We start from the raw sequence: 14,552 nt of genomic DNA, 5'->3' as shown, positions 1-14,552 counted from the left end.
AGTTGTCCATCCGCATTTCCTGTCTACTCTAGTATTGTTAATTTCCTTCTCAGGTCTTGATGAGGTTGAAGATTAAACTATCACAACTATTATTCTCTCTTCCTAGTTAGATATATTAGGTACTAGACTTACGTTTTCCAGCTTAGGACAACTCTATTGTAAACTCCATTATGCCCTCACCCTAGGACTAGATATGTAGGTCATTTTGTTCTCGATTTTCCTTTTCTTAGAGCACACTTGTTATTCACTGTTTTGTATATAGTTTTGTATTAAGCCTAAATCTTTTCTTTAGACTAAAAGGGGAATTGTAGTGAGGTAGTCCTTCTGTAGCACTGACCACGCCCATTGGGGGGGTGGAGCGATGGGCGGTGGTGACCTGTGGAAGGTGGTCGGAGGGGGCCTGGAAGGCGCTCTCTTTTTCTGGCGTGACTCGGACAGGAGAGGATCGGGTTGAATTTCCTGGTGTTCATCTGTCTAGGTTGTAAGTTATTTCTCCCTGAATAAACATCTATTCGGCCTATTTGTTTATCCTGATCCTTATTTACCGCAATAAACCCAGCCAAAGTGTGTGTGTGTGTGTGTGTGTGTGTGTGTGTGTGTACATGTGTATGTGAAGGTGTGTGTGCCTGGCATCTGAAGGCCAGCTTAGCTGTCCCAGTGAGGTGGGACATGCTAGGAGTTTTGCAGGGAAACTTGGGACTGTTGTGAAAAATTCCTTTACACTGTGTGAAGACGAGTCACTGTGATTGGTTTAATAAAGAGCTGAATGGTCAATGGCTGGGCAGGAAGAGGTTGGGGGGAGCTTCTGGGACAGAGAGGACTAGGGGAAGAAGGAAGTAGAGTTGCCACCTGCATGCAAAGGAAGCAGGACATGCAGAGGAGAAATAAAAGCCACAAGCCACATAGCAGCACATAGATCCATAGAAATGGGTTTATTTAAGCTATAAGATCTACTTAGAAACAAGCCTAAGCTAAGGCTGAGCTTTCATAATTAACATAAGTCTCTGCATCATTATTTGGGAGCTGGCTGGTGGGACAGAGGAAGACTTGTTATGTGGGACATGAGATTTGCATGCACAATGAAATTCAGGAAGCACTTGTGAGATCCCAAGTTATATTTTAAGTTTTAATTACTATGCCTTAGAGATCCACAAAACAAAAATGTCTCTGATCTGCAAGCCCCTTACCCAAGGAAAGATAGTTCCTGAAGTGCTGGAGGCTGTTGTTTATGGGAGATAAGAAGCCACATGTTTTCATTCTCCTAAATAAGTGTGTTTGACCCATCTGCACCAGACATGCTTGATCACACACATGTGGATGGGAGGTATGTAGGCAGGAAATGTGTCAGGATATATGCTTGCCCCTGATTGGACCCAATGGGAAATGCAATGAATTATGGGTTTTTCTTTTTAAGAAAAACCATACTTGCCATACTTGATTGTGGGCCATTTCCCAGGAACCTGGGTGTGGACCTGGCCAGAGCCCAGCCACCTGGCCAGTGTTTAATTACAGCTTGCTTCAAATTTGGCTTTAAATTGCAGTGATGGTCTTATTCTCCACCGGTAGGATTAGTACACTGTTCTTTTTTTTTTTAACCATTATTATTTTTTATCTTTATTTATGTGCATTGCTGTTTTTGCCTGCATTTCTGTGTGAGGGTGTCAGATCTTAGAGTTACAGACAGTTGTGAGCTGCCATGTGGGTGCTGAGGATTGAACTTGGGTCCTCTGGGAGAACAGTGGATGCTCTTAACCACTGAGCCATTACTGCAGCCCCACACACTGTTCTTCTAATGCCTTCTGTTCCTGACTCCTTCCATGCTCCTCCAGCTCCTCCTCAGGCACAGCAGAGTGGCTTCAGCCACTATCACCAGTGACCCCCCCCCCCCCCGCTGCCAAATCCACGCCAATCCACTTGGGTCCCTGCTCATGGCCATTGGTCATAGCCCCTGCACTCCCGCCCCGCATCTCTTCCTGGGGCGCCCAGCTCTCTTGGTTCCTTCTCAGGCTCCTCCCCACTCTCTGTCCTTAGCTAGGTCTTAAATGCTCATGTTCCTCCACTTCCGTGTTCCTCCTGCTTCCTCCACTCTTCCTTCCGTTTCCTCCACTCTTCCTCCTGCTTCCTCCACTCTTCCTCCTGCTTCCTCCACTCTTCCTTCCGTTTCCTCCACTCTTCCTCCTGCTTCCTCCACTCTTCCTCCTGCTTCCTCCACTCTTCCTTCCACTTCCTCCACTCTTCCTTCCACTTCCTCCATTCTTCCTTCCACTTCCTCCACTCTTCCTCCTGCTTCCTCCACTCTTCCTTCCACTTCCTCCATTCTTCCTTCCACTTCCTCCACTCTTCCTTCCATTTCCTCCACTCTTCCTCCTGCTTCCTCCACTCTTCCTTCCACTTCCTCCACTCTTCCTTCCACTTCCTCCACTCTTCCTTCCACTTCCTCCACTCTTCCTTCCGCTTCCTCCACTCTTCCTTCCACTTCCTCCACTCTTCCTTCCACTTCCTCCACTCTTCCTTCCGCTTCCTCCACTCTTCCTTCCGCTTCCTCCACTCTTCCTTCTGCTTCCTCCACTCTTCCTTCCGCTTCCTCCACTCTTCCTTCCACTTCCTCCACTCTTCCTTCCACTTCCTCCACTCTTCCTTCCACTTCCTCCACTCTTCCTTCTGCTTCCTCCACTCTTCCTTCTGCTTCCTCCACTCTTCCTTCCGTTTCCTCCACTCTTCCTCCTGCTCCCTTGATTGTTCCTCTTCTTTGGTGCATTTGTTTCCTTTTTATTTGATGACTGTCAAACCCCTGATCTCTGAGCTGTAATTGCATATCCACTGACCTTACCATGCCATGTGGGTATCCCATCTGATCTCTTTATCTCCCCAACATTGTTCTCCTGGGTGTTCTGTCTCATGTGGTGGCATCATGTGTCCCCAGGAAAAAGCCCGGGAGATCGGGAAAACTCTACTCTTCTCTGAAAGTCACTCACCAGCTCCTGCTGGCTTACATTGTGTCTCTGTAACAAGGGCCTTCTGTGTCTCTGATGCTGCTAGCCTTGCTCACGCAGCATCCCTAGGCGGCCTCCAATCACTTTCCCACACTTCTGAGTTATCCCCCTTAAAGTAGAAATCAAAGTCAGGCATGGTACTACATTCCTATACTCCCAGCTTGCAGGAGACCAAAGCAGGAGGACTGAACATTCCAGGACAGTCTAGACTGCATAGGAAGATTCTGTCTCAATCTATAAACAAACAAATAAAGCCATTCTTCTGCTTAAAACCAGTACCATAAAAGAAGTTTGGGGAGGGCTGGGCTGGAGGGATGGCTCAGCTGTTAAAAGCACTGGCTGCTCTCTTCCAGAGAATCCAGGATTGAGTCTCAGCACCTATACTGTAGCTCACAATCATCTGTAACTCCAGTCCCACAGGATATGACGCCCTCTTCTGGCCTCTTTAGGTACTGCACTTACATGCACACACAAACACACACACACACACACACACACACACACACACACACACACCCCTCATACAATCAAAACAATAAACATAAATCTTTTAAAAATTAAGGAAGACTTGCCAGGCATGGTCAAGCACACTTTTAGTCTTAGCATCTGGAAGGCAGAGGCAGGTGGGTTTCTGTGAGTTCAAGGCCAGTCTGGTCTACAGAGCAAGTTCCAGTACAGCCAGGGGCACACAGAGAAAACCTATCTTGAAAAATCAAAAAAGAAAAAATTAAGAAAGACTTAGGAAATGGAAAGGTATGAGAGGTTGAGGACTGAAGCCTGAAATGCTTGCTGTTGTTAGGTTGGCTGCTCTGTCCAGACTGACCCATGTGTCAGTACAATACACACTGACAAGCAGATCCTACATTTTATACAGAAATGCAGAAGCTCCAGAGTAGCCAGAGCAGTGTTGGAGACTCAGACTTTCCAGTGTCTTATAAAAGCATCCTCAAGACAATGAGGATTGGCTGGCATGAAGACAGAGGTACAGACAAAGGGGGATGATGCCCTTCAAGCATACACATTTCCAGTTGACTTTCTTCTTTATTCAAACAGGTAAGGCTGTGGACCCTAACCCAGCACTACAAGAAAATCCAAACAAACAAACAAACACCATTAGAAAAATCCCCTCTCTAAACCCCATGTCATTTGATGTTGTCCATGTAGGGGTGGTTCAGTGATGTCTGGGCCAGTGAGATGGTTCAGTGGGCAAAGGAACTTGTCACCAGGTGGGTGAAGGTATATGCCACCAAACTTAACGACCTGGGTATGACCCTGGGACCCACATGGTGGAAGAGTCAATGGACCCCTTCAATATGTCCTCTGACCTCCACACTCATGCATGCCACAACACACAAGTGTCCACACACATATACAAACAAGGCAAAATAAATAAATGTAATTTTTGTCTAAATGATGTCTCGGCCTTTTGCTGTCTCTCTGTTTCTCAGCCCTGCCGTCCGGTCCCTACATTCTTACACCTTTTGCAGTGCTGGGAATGGCTAGTGTGGATGCAAGGGAAACACACCCTACCGCTGAGTCACACCCTCGGCCCCTGCTACCTTTAAGCCGAGGCAGCCACTGTCTACCTGGTGGCTCTGGGAAACCCTTGCTCTGTCTCTGTCTTTTCTGCTTAGAAACCTCAGCAGAAAGCAGTTTGTATTTTCTTGGAATTCCCAAAAAGTCACCGTTTCTGTTAATTGCTCTAGTTTTGTTCTTTATAGAGTATTTTTTTTTGTTTTGTTTTTTACAGTGTGTGTGTGTGTGTGTGTGTGTGTGTGTGTGTGTGTTGTGTACTTGTGCCTCAGCTCATGTATAGAGGTCAGAGGACAACTTGCAGGAGTTGGCTCTCTCCTTCCATCATGTAGGTCCTGGACCTTGAACTCTCAGGTCCTCAGGTTTGGTGGCAAGCCCCTTTACCTGCTGATCCATCTCACTACCCCCAAGCTGTATTCTTTAGCCTTCAAGTTCCCAGAGTAATATTACATGTGGCCAAAGAGACCAGAACCTGCACAGTGAGAGAAAGAAGGCGAGGCTATGGCCCACTCCACCCTCCACTCTATACCAGGAATTTTGCATTTTCTCAGCCAATCAATTAGATTTTTAGTTGCCCTCTCCTCCCTTCCAAGCAGAGCAGGGAGGAGACCATAGCCCACCCCTCTACCTAATCACCTCTCTATCTTCTCAGGACCAAAGACCCACAGATCTCGTGCTCTCTCTGTACTGTTTAAGTCTTTTCCATTAAAAGTCTGAGCAGAGAGCGGCTGTCTCCCCCCCCACCTCCCACTCACACCTCAGCACAAGGAAGTCAGCTCCTCTCCCGCAATTGCTCTTTGAAACTCTCACAGCCAAGGCAGCCTCAGCCTGACCTGACTCCCTTGCCAGCTGATGAGCTGCCCTGCTGGAGCCCTTGCCCACTTGGCTTCCATGATGCTGTTCTGGTTTTTTACCCTCAGTGGCTGCTCCCCCCACCTTTGTCACTGTCCCCCCTTTGTCACCGTCCCCCACCTTAGTCACCGTCCCCCACCTTAGTCACCGCCCCCCACCTTAGTCACTGACCCCCCTTCGTCACTGGCTCACCTCCTCCCCACACACACACACCTTGGTCACTGGCTGCTCCCCTCCCCCCACCGCCTCCATTAAGGCCTGAGAGAAAGGAAAACTGGTGGTCTCTTGTTGACACTGAGGGTTTCTGGGTGCCATGTTTTTGTGAAAGATCTCGGTGACATTGTCTGGGCAGCAATTTCTGTGCCTTGGCACAGGGCCTGTGCTATGGTTTGAATGTGTCTCTCCCAAACACTGTATTAGAGGCCAGCCTGGCCTACAGAGTGAGTTCCAAGATAGCCAGAGGCTGCACAGAGAAACCCTGTCTCGAAAAACCAAAGCACAAAACCCCATACATGTTCTAAACTTAATCTGATTCTCTTGCTTTCTCTTCCTCTCCCTCTCTCCCTCACACACATGCACACGCACACATACACATACATTCACATGAAGTCACCATCGTGCTCCCTGTGCGGTCTACCTTCTACCGTGAGACAATACAGAAAGGACACCTTTGCTTTGGTCTGGGGATATGGCTCACTTGTAGAGTCCTTGCCTAGCAAGAACGAAGGTCTGGGTTGGATCTCCACTGATACACAGACTGGGTGTGGTGGCGTTGTAATCTCAGCATTTGGGAGACAGCGGCAAGAGGATCAAGAGTTCAGAGTCATCCTTGGCTGTAGAGCGAGGTCAAGGCTACCCTGGGCTACCTAGTGAAAGAGAGGAGCGAGAGACCTTGCCTTACACACACACACACACACACACACACACACACACGCTACTTAGCCACGGACGTCCCGACCTTTAGAAGGCTAAGAAACAAATCTCGTTTTTGTAGATTTTTCTAAGTCAGGCCCTCTGTTACAGCTAGCTGCAGCAAACAGATTAAGCTTGGAATGACTCAGTACCTGAAGCAAGGCAACGCAGAGGGCGGAGTCTAGGTGCAGAGGCAGCTTCACCTGCTGCACATGCGCAGACCTGTGAAGCTAAGTGGCATCTCCCGCATAGGCTCGATGGGGGCGGGGTGGGGGAGCGACTTTCCTGAGCTCCTGGTCCTTCTGTGACTGCCAGTTTCTGTGCGTCCACAACTCGGGCTTCAGAACTCAACCACCCAATGCCAGCACCTTTATGGACGTTCGTTCTGCACCCACGAAGCCTCAAGGCAATCAGCCCTGTCAGAGTGGGAAGAGAGTGCCGTGTGGTGGAATTTGAGAACTGAGCCTGCTCTTTTCACGGCTGGCCGTGGGACTTCTTAGGGCCCTGTGATGTGTTTCATACGCATCTTGTAGGCATAGCCTGAAAGTGATTCTGCAAAATGTGGCCGGGGGGGGGGGGCTGTGTTTTGTCCCTGAAGCCCTGAATCGAGCATGTGATTAGCTTGGGGTGGGCAGGTGCTGCTGGGGCTGGACATAATCTTAGTTACAGAGCCGAGTCCTGCAGCCAAGAAAACTGAAGCTGGTGGTGGTTGGCAAGAGATCATAAACTTCATCCCGGTTCTTCCACTGAAATCTTTCCAGAAAAAATCTAATTTCAACTGGTTTGTGAAGTCAGGGAGTTTAGCGGCAAGCCGGTTAGAGCTTTGGTGCGGTACATCGGTGAAGAATTTGCTTAGTGTTCAGAAGGCTCTGGATTCAGTCCCCATCAACAGCAAAGAAAACGGGAAAACACATGCACAGGCACACACGTGTGCACACATGCACACACCACTCTGACTGCAACTGCTGCTGCTACTTCCAGGAAGTGGGTGATTGCATACTAGAACACCGAGATCACAGCCCTCAGTGCTCACGAGCCAACACGGAAATGCAGCTGCAGTGGTCCATGGCTGCCACACATCTGAGAGATGGCCTTGTCTCACTCCCTCTTCCCACATTTGCATGGATGCAGTTAGTAGATCCGATTTGTAGGCAGATCCTGGATGCATAGGAGCCAGGGAAAAGTGTCTAACCCCGAAATGAAGGAATGTTTGTGTGGATGCTAAAAGCCGACTGACTACATCCATAGCAGCCCAATATTTGGCTGAGTCAAGATCTGGATCCCATCAGTCATGTATCTCCAGTGATATTCGTTCCAGCCTGGGCATAACTGTATTTTGACAACCTGTGACCTAGAGGCTGAATTGTCAGCTTACAGTGACACACTTAACAATGTCAGGGGAAATGTGAGGGGGTGGCGAGAAACAGGTTGATAACTATAAATAAATACAGAACATAGCAAGGAAGGAAACAAAGCACCCCGGAGCCCTCGTTTCTGGGCTTGGCATGAGTCAGTTGCTCATACCCACCCTCTTTTCTCCCTGTCACAGCATCTACCTGTTCCCAGCCAGCAGCTCAGCTGGAAGACACTGTCAGGTGACCTGTATCCCACTCTCCACTCCTAAAGCAAATGGGCTTTCCATGGCCTAGCTTTCGGAATGTTTGCCTGCGTGCCTGTGCATGTACCTGTTTGTGTATGTGTGTGTATTCAGAGGCCAGATGTCAATGTGGTGTCTCCCTCTGTTGCTGACTTCTACCTTATTTTTTTTGAAACAGAAAGGGTTTCTTCCCTGATCCTTAAGATCATTGATTTGTCTAAACTGTCTGACCAGTGCGTTCCAGAAATATTCCTGTCTCCTCTTCCCTGAGATGAGGTTACAGACCTACAGCGCTATGTTTGGCTATTATTTATTAATTATTGGTTTTTCAAGACAGGGTTTCTCTGTGTGGTAGTCCTGGCTGTCCTGGAACTCACTCTGTAGACCAGGCTGTCGTCAAATTCAGAGATCCACCTGCCTCTGCCTCCCAAATGTTGGGATTAAAGGTGTGCACCACCACTGTCCAATCATGTTTGGCTTTTACCTGGGTGCTGAGGATTTGAAGTTTGGTCTTCTTGATTGAATGCAAGCACTTTACCCACTAAGCTATCTCCTCAGCCTCTCAGAGCACTTCCTCCTAGTCACGCCTGTGTTTCCCAGTCCCACCTCTTCCCATCACACTGACCAGTTGCAGCCACGGCGTTATTCTCCTGGATGATCAGGACCAGTCACTCCAGCAAGCTACTAGTTCAGTGGAAGAGGAGTCTAAACAGGCCCTCAAATTCCCAGCTCAACATATTCCAGTGTTTGCCCAGGTACAAATAGTAGCTTGAAACAAGTACCATGCTCACAGGGAAAAGAAGCCAATGCTTTGCGAGTGATTAGGGGCCCAGCACGTTCCTTTACCATGCTCATATCCAGTGAGCAGCTCCAGGACTCTATATTCTGATGAGAAAAGAAACAGCACCCAGAGCAGGAGAGCCAGGCAGGGTGGCCCATGCCTTTAATCCCAGCACTGGGGAGACAGAGGCAGGTGGATCTCTGTGAGTTCCAGGACAGCCCCATCTCAACAAAATGAAACAGAACTGGCTGCTCTTCCGGGGTCCTGAGTTTAGTTCCCAGCACCCATAAAACAAGTCACTGCAGCATAACCAGATGTATATGGAGCTCACTGAGCACTCAGTGGAGGGGGAGTGGCGGGGAATGGAGGGGCAGGACAGAGAACTCATCTTTCACTTTTAGAGCTGGTGCTGCTACGTGCCAGGCGTTAAAACAACAACAGGTTCAGAGATTCCCTTAATTTCCTGATTCTGTCCCCTGTCCTCTAGAACCTGTTTTGTCCCTAGATGCCAGCTACTTCCTATGAGGCCAGAGCTCTGAGGAGTGGTGTTTCTGGATGTGTGGGTGTGGACTAGACTTCAGCAGAGCTGAAGAGGCCAGGCGACCTAGATGCAGGAATGCAGGACAGAGGGGTGCACTGTTGGCCTGACAGGTGGACTCAGCTTGTTCTCTGCTCCTCAGGCTGGGGGAAGCCTCAAACTGCAGATCAGTGTTCACACCCCATTGTGTGGCTATGGGCTCCAGGGCAGGAAGGTTACATGCTCAATAACAGCTGAATGTAGCCAAGTCCTACATGGGCCATAGAAACAAGTTCCATGAGTCCTGAACTGCTGGAGATGTAGCTCAGTTGGCAGAGTGTCTAGCACAGCAACTCTCAACCCATAGGTCACAACCCCTTTGTGGATCAAAGGACCCTTTTTACTGGGGCTGCATATCAGATATCCCATACATCAGATATTTACAATTCATAACAGTAGCAAAATTAATTATGAAGTAGCAATGAAAATAATTTTATGGTTTTGGAGGTTACCACAACTTGAGGAACTGTATTAAAGGGTCGAAGCATTAGGAGAGTTGAGAACCACTGATCTAGCAGGCATGAAGCCCTGTGTCCAGTTCCCAGCACATGGATAGCAGGCATGGTAGCACACATCTGTAATTCCTGCACGGAGGAGGAGGAGACAGAAGGATCAGAAGTTTAAGTCCATCCTCAGGAAGTTTGAAGCCAGTCTGGTTTACATGAGAATCCTCCCCATCCTGCAATGCTTTGGGCTTGGATTTGTTTGGGGAAAGGCAATTCAGGAGTTTCCTTCACTGTTTTAATCATAATAGCTTCCATCCTGTGAGTTGGTAGCTTTTGAGTCTTCAGGAGCTGGGAGAGGACCACACAGTAGAAATGTGAGCTAGACCCAGGCCCAAGTTCCTTCTCTTAACCTTTGACAAAGTGCTAAAGTTGTATGGTTTTACAGCAGGAGTTGGCTGTTTTGGTCTGGGTGCTGGCAGCCTTAGATGTGTGCTAGAAGCTTCTGTGGCTAGAAGGGGGGAGGGATCTGTTCCTTGCTTTTAGAAATCAAGGGTTTTGCAGTCTTCTGCTTCCCTGGCTCCCAATTCACCACCACCTCTCATCTATGCTCAATCTATGCACACATCTCTTCCCTGTGTGATGCTGGGGATCAAAGCCAGGCCCTGTACATCACACACATGTTCTGTCCCTGAGCCACATCTCCAGCTCCTCATTTTTATTAGACAGGCCTCTGCCATGTTAGGTTAATGGGGGCATCTTATACTCTTGAGTACCCTGCTTCCAAATATGGCCACATTTTGAGGTAGTGGTTGGGAGACAGTTCAATCTGTTACACCTCCAAAATCTGTTCTAATGAGTAGACCACAAAATGCTTTTAAATCCCTTGTGATTTGTGCTATCTTGGGGACAGTCTCCAAGTAATCCCTCACGGCCTAGCATTTCCACCTCCCTAAGTGCAGGAGCCCAGAGCAGAGGCTTAAGATCTTTCTGGAGAACTGGATGTCTACTGTGGCTCTGATGGTGTTCTGGGTGCTTGCTCTGCTCCGGAGACCCAGGACCACAGCTCCCCATTTTGATGGCTCCAGACAGGTCTCTCATTGCTAGATCTTGGGTTCTTTGTTTTGTTTATATAAATCAAATAGGATTTTTAGGTTTTTTTCCCCCGGCAGAATAATCCTTAGCCCCTGTCACTTCATCGTCCCACCATGCCTGCCCATATCAGGGCTTTCATCTTAGTGGTCTCAGCCCTTAGTGGCTTCAGGCCCGGCTTTGGCTTCCTTGGTAGAGTCCTGATCCGGCATGATGGAGGCCTGGGGTCCACTCCAGCATGGCAGTGCTCTCTGTAATTCCAGCAGGCCTGAGGAGACACAGGCAGGGGCATCGTGGCTTTAAGGTCAGGTGCTGCTGAACTTAGTTTCTCCCCAACTGAGTACTTTCTTTTGTTTTCTCACTGCTAAAAGTCCTTTTGCAGCTGGGGTATGGTGGTGCATGTCTTTGACCCCAGCACTCAGGAGGCAGAGGCAGGTGGATCTCTGAGTTTGAGCCTAGCCTGGTCTACAGAGTGAGTTCCAGGACAGACAGGACTGTTACATAGGGAAACCCTGTCTTGAAGAATCAAATAAATAATTAAAAAATCTTTCTGCTCGCTAAAATAAACTTTGATTTTTAAAATAAGCTCAAAAAGCAGGAAAAAAACATAAAAATAAGTTCAAGGTCATCCTTGGCTACATAGTGAGTTTGGACTATAAAACAGCTCTCAAAAAAGGAAGAAAAAAAAAAAGCCAGTGTGGTGGTGCTGACCTTTAATCCCAGACTTCAGGAGGCAGAGGCGGGTGGATCTCTGAGTTCAAGGCCAGCCTGGTCTACAAAGTGAGTTCTAGGACTGTTACACAGAGAAACCCTGTCTTGAAAGACAAAACAAAACAAAACAAAAAAAAAAAAAAACAAAAAAAAAAGATTTATCCAATCAGCCAGCTGAAAGCTGTTCTTAGTTGTCCAAGCTGGTAAGCAGCCTGGATCCGAGTGTTCCTTTGTCCACACTAACCAATCAACCAAAACGAACAAAATTTCCCTTCTCTTGTCTTAGCCCCACACCTACACCTTTGGAATCAAATCCACACATTCCCCAGGTTTCAGCTGAAAACCACTGTCAGTGTTACTGTCCTTCAATCTCTCAGTCCCAACTGATGCACCTTCCAGAGGCAGAGCCCCCTGGCCCCAGCCGTGGATGTGGGAGTGATGAGGGACGTAGCTGGGGACAACAGTGGGCATTCTCTTTCAAGTCGACAACCCCAGGACCTCCACACAAGATGGTCAGGAATGCTGCTTCTGCTGGTGTGAGGAGCTATGTGGAGAGAGTGGGCTGACAGGAGTTATTCAAAGCCGAGTGAATATCCCCAATTCTCATTTCACAGTCCCATGCCCTATCACACAGGAGACCAGGCATGACCCCGTTTTATTTCTGGTACTTCAGCCTCGTGGCTACATGGGAAAAAATTTAGGGCTCTACCATGCATGCCCAGAGCCCTTCATTTTCTCACTGTCGTCGGACCCTATTCCTTAGGAGGTGGCCTGTCACTGCAGACGCTTGATCTTTCTTTTCAAAGACTGTGTGTCACGTGCCTGGAGTTGACCATATTTCAAAGCTACGACATCTTCATTTCCTTCAAACCCAACTTAGTCACGACGGAGCTAAGCTTTGTGCCTGTCATCACTTCTGGAACAACAACAAAATAAGTTATGGGGGGAAAGGCTCCCAAACCACCAATTATAAGTACAGCTGGAAAGCTTTGGAGGCTGGAGACTGTACCTCAGGAGGGCCCACAATTATCCTCACACTCGTGGGAACTGCTATACCCACCACCACCTGGATTTGAGGAACACCACAAACTGCTACCTAGGGCTGGCGGTGCCCTTCCACACCAGTGGAGCGCCACTGAGCAGCAGTCTGAGGTGTGATGATCTTGCAGGAGCATTAGCTGAAGAAGTTAAAGCCTTCCTATCACTGTCTATACTGTGTTTGGGCATCTCACTGGCAAGGGGAGTTACATGCAGAGCTCCGGCTTCAAGGAAGTCATGGCACGAAGTTCTCTGCTTGCTGGTCTCTGTAGTACAAGGGACAGGTACTCATCCACCAAGCCCAAAACCTCTATCTATCCTCAGGGGACCATACTCGCCCTCCCCCCTCGTGAAAGCTGGTTGTGCACACCCACAGCACTGGAGTGCTACTCCTCCCAAACTGTGCTGATGCACCGTACAATCTTGCCTTTTAACCAGCTCTGCTCCCTGACTCGACCTCACCCCGTGGTGTTCCAGCCATAGACACTGTGTTGAACTCTGTCTTCAGTCATGGTTCCCCGGCCCCATTTCTCCATTCAGGCCTTTGATACCAGAGGATTATACTCCCTACCGTAGTTTGGGCTTGGGATGTCTGTTGAAAGCTTGGTCCCTAGCTGTGGTGGTGGTATTTCTTTGTGAGCCCTGGCTGCCCTGAGGTAAGCAGCTTCCTCTACCATGTGGCCCCCACCCCCATGATGTTCTGTCTCACTGCAGGTCCAAAAGCAATGGAGCCACAGGATCATGGGTATTACTTTTTTTTTTTTTGTTTGTTTGTTTTGTTTTTTCAAGACAGGGTTTCTCTATATTGCTTTGGAGACTGTCCTAGAACTAGCTCTGTAGACCAGGCTGGCCTTGAACTCGCAGAGATCCACTTGCATGTGCCTCCTGAATGCTGGGACTAAAGGTGTATGCCACCAATTCCTGGCTGGGTATGTCTCTTTATTAAGTGAAAATCTCAGGTGTTTTGTTGAAGTGATGGAAAGCGAATATACTGCCTATCAAAAGCAGTCCTGTCTGCCTCTCTCCCAGGAGCATACCTAGCCTCATTGAGGTAGCATGTCTTCCTTCACCGCAGTGTAAGCTCCGTGGGGACAAACTGTGTGCCTTCCTCATTGCTACATTCCACACCTCCAGTGTCTGGCATTTCAGGGAATGAATACTGAAGGAGGTAGTTTCTGCACTTTCCCACTGCATTATTCATTTCTTCCACCAGATGGTGCTAACGAGCCGTCTCAGTTGTTAAAGCCTTCCAGCCTCAAATGAGCCACCCCTTTTCTGAGACTTAGGCTCCAGGCTTCCTTTTTTAGAAGACATCCAGACTCTCTTTGGCATTGCTCCTTGTTATCAACATGGGCCTTTACCAAAGCATTTTCAGCATAGCATCTTAACCCTGTGAACCCAGAACCAGGCTTAGAGAAACAGACAAGGGGGAGTAAGCTGCCCTGCTCAGTTCCATAGCATTAGGTCAGCTCAGGTACAGGCTACAGGTTTGGTTCTAGACTGCACTCTCACAGACTGCCTTTGACTTTATCCAACTTAAGTGTTTTCTTTCTCTTTCTTTCTTTCTTTTCTTTTTCTTTTTCTTTTTTTGGTTTTCTGAGACAGGGCTTCTCTGTGTCGCTTTGGAGCCTGTCCTAGCTCGGTAGACCAGGATGGCCTGGAACTCACAGAGATCCGCCTGCCTCTGCCTCCTGAGTGCTGGGATTAAAGGCGTTGGCCACCAACATCAAGGTAAGTGTTTCTGGACGATTATTTGCATCCCAGGGGTCTCCCGCCTGCCTGCCTTTCCCCACAGGTTCCCTTAGTCACACAGGGACACTCTCTAGGACACTTTCTTACTGAGATGCATAGTCCATTGGCATTTCCTGTTCCCAGGTGGCACTTCCTGAGGTCTGATCTTCCACAGTGGCTGTTGTCTAGATGCCTCTTCCTTTACTGCGCAGGCCAGCATGCACCTGCAAATGGAAACAGAAGGCAGCTTGGCCCTCAAAGTTGAGAGACAAACTGCCTAATCACTGCTTAA

The 14,552-nt window shown here is 48.4% G+C and overlaps 1 long non-coding RNA gene across 1 annotated transcript; it reads right to left on the bottom strand.

Annotated features, from left to right (window-relative positions):
- Positions 1–12,132: 12,132 nt before the first annotated feature.
- On the bottom strand, positions 12,133–14,479 carry LOC127225047 (uncharacterized). Its single transcript, XR_007834764.1, has 2 exons — positions 14,369–14,479; positions 12,133–12,407 (listed from the first exon to the last, which is right to left on the bottom strand). It is a non-coding gene; the product is annotated as an uncharacterized LOC127225047 (long non-coding RNA).
- Positions 14,480–14,552: the final 73 nt, after the last annotated feature.

The sequence above is a fragment of the Phodopus roborovskii genome, unplaced genomic scaffold (genome assembly GCF_943737965.1).
Source record: "Phodopus roborovskii unplaced genomic scaffold, PHOROB, whole genome shotgun sequence".
Lineage (NCBI taxonomy): Eukaryota > Metazoa > Chordata > Mammalia > Rodentia > Cricetidae > Phodopus > Phodopus roborovskii.
Note: the sequence above shows the minus strand (reverse complement) of the source record. Positions and strands in the feature narration are given on the sequence as shown.